This window comes from Cottoperca gobio, chromosome 1 (genome assembly GCF_900634415.1).
Source record: "Cottoperca gobio chromosome 1, fCotGob3.1, whole genome shotgun sequence".
NCBI lineage: Eukaryota > Metazoa > Chordata > Actinopteri > Perciformes > Bovichtidae > Cottoperca > Cottoperca gobio.
Genome location: NC_041355.1, coordinates 184565 through 191213, shown reverse-complemented (window position 1 = coordinate 191213; position 6649 = coordinate 184565).

The window sequence follows — 6649 nt, the reverse complement described above, 5'->3', positions numbered from 1 at the left end:
TCAGAAAGTGTGCCAGGTCAAGACAGAAAAGCAAAGTGACAGAGTTGTTCACGAGACTTAAGAGTTGGGTAAATGCAATGTAAAATACAAACAAAGATATAAATACATAGGCAATTTAAAAACCTGGAGATCAAACTAGATTCAACAGCGCCTCCGTCCTATGAACTACGTAAACAAGTTTCCTTGAGTGGAGTTATAGACGTCGGGAGAAGAGAAAGCGGTTTTGTTTACAACTCTGAGTGAAAACTCCAGGTCTTTTATAGCCACCTTTCAAGTGTTTGATGCTCAATAGATAGTTTTTGGGTGGAGTATCACTTTAAGAAAAGACATTGCTTGACTGCCTTTGGAGAGTGCAGGAGGATAATAGGGTCCTGGGTGTGTTTGTTTGTGCCCTCGACCTGATCGGCATGTGATGAGCGGGGAGGTCTGCAACTCTAATTGGCCTCTTTAAATGGAAAAATGTCCAGCGAGCATGACGCGTCGATGAGCTGGTAGCACCCCGCCGCCCCTCCGGCTCTTTTTTATCATCACTTTATGGAAACAAACCACTCCAATTAGCGGCAGAGCAGCCATGGAAATAATAATGACCCTAAATTGGATGGTCATTGGATGGATTTAAAAAGTTCCAGTCAAAGTATGCAATGTTCTTTAAAAGTAGTTTACATCTGTGGAGCTCTGCACTGTGTTGCTCTGGTGTTTCTAATAACATAATGAACGTCTGAGCATGTCAGGTAGGAGTTTATACAACAAGGTTAGAAAGATATGCAGTGAATTAAATATTCATTCAGGTGAAGCGTCTCGACAAGAACTGAGAAGAAAGCAAATAGAGGTTCTTAAAGAATGATCAAATATATGTTGTGTTGCATTAAAGCAGTCTCATCGTTCACTTGGAACGTCCTCTTGAAGGAATAATTCACCGACAAATTGATAATTTATATCAGTTTCTTCCGCGGTTCACCTTGAATTCTTGAAGGTAACTTAGTCTCGCGTGCCTCTTCGATGAACAACGTGTTTTAAACTGTAAGGTTTTAATCAAAATGCATGTGTTTGGGCGGTAGTGAGCATACGACCGGATAAATGAGACTTAAAGACTGAAGTAAGTTGTGTTTGTAAACGGGTGATATAGATGTTAAATGCCTCCTTTAACTTTACTTCATCGAGACTTTGCTTAATATACAAATGATCATGTTGTGGGTGAAATGTTCCTTTAATGTACAGTTGAATCAGAGAACGAAAGGCACACACACACACACACACACACACACACACACACACACACACTCACACACACAGAGGTGTTTCACATATTTTGGATGCACTGGAGGTCACTAAAGTACATGTACCAAAAGATAAAGCTTAAATGTGTCAAACAGGTGCTGCAACACTAACAGGAGAGAGCGGTCTGATTAGTTAAATGAGAGGAAACACCAGTGTGTGTGTGTGTGTGTGTGTGTGTGTGTGTGTGTGTGTGTGTGTGTGTGTGTGTGTGTGTGTGTGTGTGTGTGAGAGAGTGAGAGAGATGTGTGTAACTTGGGTAAAGACAAAGTTCAGAGACACAGTTGTTACTAGAAACTAACAAATGCAAAATGTTGGACTTTTTGTTTGAATGCAGTCTGAAGTCAAACATCTATTTAGTGTCTATAGGATAAAAAAACATAATCATGATCCCATAGGCCTCCAGGAATTAAGCGAAACTAAGCAAGTAGACTAAAGGGGGGTGAGGGGCCTTTTTCTAAGCTTTGTCGGAAGGGGGGGGGGCACCCCTGGTACCGTTTAAGCTAATGATGCTAACATCCAAAGTGCACATCAGCAGCAGTCCGATCATGTGTGAAAACAGGCGACATCTCCACGCAGTTATATTGTGTAAAGTAAAAAGTTTTGCTATATTAGCATCACAGAAACACGACTGCTGTGGGATCTCAGCTTTCACTTTGAATCACAATCACATGAACTCCAGGAGGTTTCGAGGGTGCAGGTTTTTACATGTCTTGAAGAAAAGCAGGAAAAAGCAATCAGAGAATGAAAGTGTTCTTTAAAGAGAGTAATGATCACACTGAAGGCACCAGAGAAGCACCTTGTGGTGGTTAAAGCACAGCGAGGCCTGCAGGTGTCAATCTCTTTTGAAGCCGCCCGTCCAGAAAGACAAAAATGTGGCTCTTTAAAGAAGCAGACCGAAGGGGAGTCGCTGACACTTCAAAGGAGTTTCTGAGCCGCTCGCCTCCCTCCGACAGCGAGGTCACTGTCAACTCTGACGAGTCACCGCTCCGCCATTAGGTTCGGGGGAGGAGGAGGAGAGGGGTCCTCTGTCTGCTGGTGTGTGGGAGTGTTTGGAGGCGGTGGAGGGGCGCTGTGGCTGTCGTCGGTGAAAATCAAACAGAGCCCAATTAAACTGATTCTAACATGCCAGTGATCACGAGGAGGAGGCTCACCTGGACTCTCCTCTGTTCGGGGACATGCCTCTGCCTCCATGACTCCTGGGACGCTAATTACCCCGACCAAAAAGCCTTGGGAATCTGCCGCTTCGATGTGCTAACGGCCTGTTGAGGACACATTCTTGTTTCAGCGACAGCTCACAAAACTATTTAGCATTTAATTGAGGTGCTACAAAGCATTTAACTTTTTAGATTTAACACTGAGACCTTTATCTAGAGCTAGCTACAATAATTAAAGTGTTCTTGTACAAACATAGAGCTGTGTGAGCTGAATGCATTTCCTTCCTCACAAATCATATTCAAAACTAACATTTTGAATATGTGAACAGCTGCATATTTTTAGACGTGCCGACTGGTGTAGAAATGTGTCAGCAGGAAGTCAGCCAAGGACTCAATACATCCATGAAAAGAACTGGGTAGTTAGCATGATCGGGGGAAAGAGGAACTCAAAATGCAGCGTGTGGAAACCAAAAGGAAGATAAAATAAAGTGAAATCCTTGACAGTACATGTCACAGTTTAAGAAGAATCAAAGGCCTCTGACGCTCCATCATTCCTTCAAACAGAAACACAAATAAGAGTCATCTTTTGCTCCAAACGTCAGTCCCCTAATTACCAATTTTCTCAGAGCGGGGGGCCTTGACATCACACAGGAGTCTATCTCTGGTGTCGGTCTAGATTATGGAGCCCACCTACGGCTAGTGGCCGCCAAACAGTACAAAACAATTAACGCTACTGCGCCGCTTTCAAAGGCTCGCAGAGAACACAGTGAGCCACGCATGGCTGGAGCGAGTGCTCGACGGAGAGAGAAACGAGTGTAGTCACATCAAAAAGCAGCGGAGCAGGAGTCTGATTTAGCACAAAAGGCTGCAATTAGCACGGCACGTTAGGAGCACATGGCGGGGCGACTCCCTCACTGCGCCTGTTTGGGACACACAAGACCCGAGGCAGCCTGATGCTCCACACATTGACAGTTTATTTACAAAAACATCAGTCGTCAACTCGGGCCTGCATCACGAAGCCAGTTCAACTTATGCCGAGCGTACACGAATACTTTGACACCCCCTCACATCTAAAGACAAGGTTTCATAAGTCAAAGAGTTTTTAATCACAGACTCGATGATTGTGCAAAGCCTGGGGATCTTACAGAGTTGCTGTTTACTGACTACAACTAGATTCCTTTCTGGATTAAGTCCCATCCTGCTCCTTCTGGAAGTTTAAACAAGTGATGTGGACGTGAACAAGTCTTCTATCGGACTGTGCAAGAGGAGAAACTGGAGCAACCAAAGATATTCTATAAGTAAAGACAACGGTATGAAACACTTCCTGTCTCCTAAATGGGCGTGGTCTTATGTATTCATATTTTATTTAGCTAACATTAGACATTTAAACAGCTAACAAACATGTTTAGTATTAAGAAGAGCAGTTAGCGGAGAACTTCAGTGGACGTTAGCTTAAAATCTTGACACAGTTTGACGAATGTTAACTCACGAGAGTTTGTTGAGTTTGAATTAGCATTAAATGAAAACACTCAGCTTAAGCACAAGAACGTCTAAATTGTTTTGTACAGTACTTGAGTAAATGTACTTAGTTAGAAGAAGAAAAACACGATTAAAGGGGCTGAAGGTTGAAGTGATATGGTCCTTTAAAGTGTCCCTTTGCACATGCAGCACTAAACCTTCTCTCAGGTATTCTTCATGTGGCTGAACACACCAAAGTAACATCTCTTACGTCAGACTCGACGCTCAGGGAGGCAGAAATGGTTGATTCCGGATGTCGCCTGTAATAAAACAGTACAGCCCTGCAGGCAAACGTTAGAAATACAGTAATGACTCACATTAAAGGGGCATTAAAGATATCATTAATGTCGTGTTGCTTTGAAGCCTTATCAGCTGCTGGATTACAGAATGAAGCAGCTGGTCTGAGAACGTCAGGATTCAGGAGAACTTGTTATTAATGACAAACATCTACGCTGCTCACACACACACACACACACACACACACACACACACATATAAATATATATAAATAGACTTGCTCTGGACATCCGTACACAACAATACAGATCAGAATAGGAAATGCATTACCCTGTTTTCAGAGGCGTCTGTGGTGAACTGTTTTCCAGACTATGAAACGATTCTGCGAAACCACAGAATATGTTTAATGACATTTTTACATCCAGTGCCAGCGCTTCTTGTATCCATGCAGGGCAATATGGAGAGGAAGATTGCCGTCACGGCTGATGAAACGATGGATGAAAGAAGATTGTGCTTCGGGTCAGTGCTGAGGTATTTCCATGTTCTACAACTTCTTCACCACATCTCACAGGGAGATATTGCACTTCCGCTGCATTCCTCTGAAAACATGAGTTACCTCTAGTGTTGAGATGATTATGTTTTATTATATTAAGCTTAAGGATTCCTTTAACTCCACCTCTAACAGCTGCAACATTAGTGATGCTTAAATCTTTATTATCCAATAATATAACAGCTTCTCATCGGACTCTAATTGTACTTATATGTAATTATGAAAGTGTCACTTTGCATCTATAATAATAATCTAATGATATAAGTTATAATAGTATAACATATAACATATAACATAGTATGACATTTTTATACTTTAAGTACATTTTCATGAGTATACTTACATACTTACATTTTTAATTAATATAATTAAACACCTCCCCCACCACTGAGAGGGTTACTGGAGTTACAACAGAAATCCTGATCCCCGTCTTCTGACTGTGTTTCAGTTTAAAAGCTAACTTTGCAGCCTGTAGCTGAGCAGCTTCAGCAGCTTCAGCAGCTTCAGCAGCTTCAGCAGCTTCAGCTTCAGTTTCAGCAGCTTCAGCAGTTTGAGCTTCTCGCTGAAGGAAGCGTTAAAGCAGCAGCTGCCGTTAAGCTGCCGGCTGACGCCCCCTGTTGGTCGTCACACGCTCTGAACTGTGGATGTGAAATCTTCCTTCTTTGCCCAAAAAAGGTGCAAAGAAGCTTTGACTCGTGAACGGCAGACAGCGGCGTCTGCGAGGCGAGAGGTGAGACAGTTTAAACATAAACAGTGAAACATTTATGATGCTGATACATTTCTCTACCTGGCAGCAAGTGAAGCGTGTTTCAGTCCTTCTGTGGGGAAAGAGAAAGGAAAATGAGGGTTGTGTAAATCCACAGGGAGTGTGACCGCAGGGCCGAGGGGCCACTCCTCCCCCCCCCCTGCAGGAAAGTAAAAGCATGAAGCATGTTATTTGAGGGATGATGGTAGCAATTGAAGAAACACAGGGTTTGGACACATCATGAAGGGTTTTGGTGAAAATGCCGGGGACGCCCAAAGGTGTGAAGATAGAAGAACATCTCCGTGGCCTTGGACTGTAAATATCACATTACTGTATTTAAATCTGAAAATCAAACAAATGTTGTCATTTAGTGTGTTTCCTCAGCCGCTCTGAAGCTGATGATCATATTGCATCATGTGCTGGGGGGGGGTGACCTCATCATCGTAGTGTTTATGGATCACTGGGCCTCTGGCCTTGATTTCTGTTATTGAATTATGGGAAATTCATTCTTTTTATTGAAGGAGTGGCTTCCAAATCCAATAAGACAGTCAGCAGTCCTTGGTCAGAAAGCCTTCGCCATTCAGACGCAGCAGCAAAGTCATTCTCCTCCGACATGCTGGAAACATGGACGACGCTTCTGTTTCTAAAAATGTGCAACAAAAAAAAACCCCCAAAGGCTTAAAAAGCAGAGATTACAAACTGATGTTACAAACTCTCTCGGGGAGTGAGAGCGAGAGTACATCAAGAGGAAGAGGATGTTTCATCATCAGTGTTTCTACTTCACTGTCTTTACTCTCCGTCAGTCGCTTCAGTCAGACCACCTTTGCACCTCTTTACACTGTTACTTGCTTTTCTTTACGTTCATTTGATAAATATTTAAGTAATATTTACACATTTATTCCACCTTTAACATCCCTGCTCTGGTTGTCCAACATTATCTCATTGAAGTAGAACTTAAAGGTGCTGTATGCTGTAGTAACACATGCTTATTTAGTGTTGTACACTTACACTACAAACCTTGATCATTTCATTTAGATGCGCTCTGTAGACGGCTCAGAATCACAACTAAATCATTTAAAGGAACAAACTTTCATACACATAAATACACATAATCAGTTTTAGGCAAATCTGTTGTTGCAGTACTTTAAAAAAGGTTACAAGTAAAAG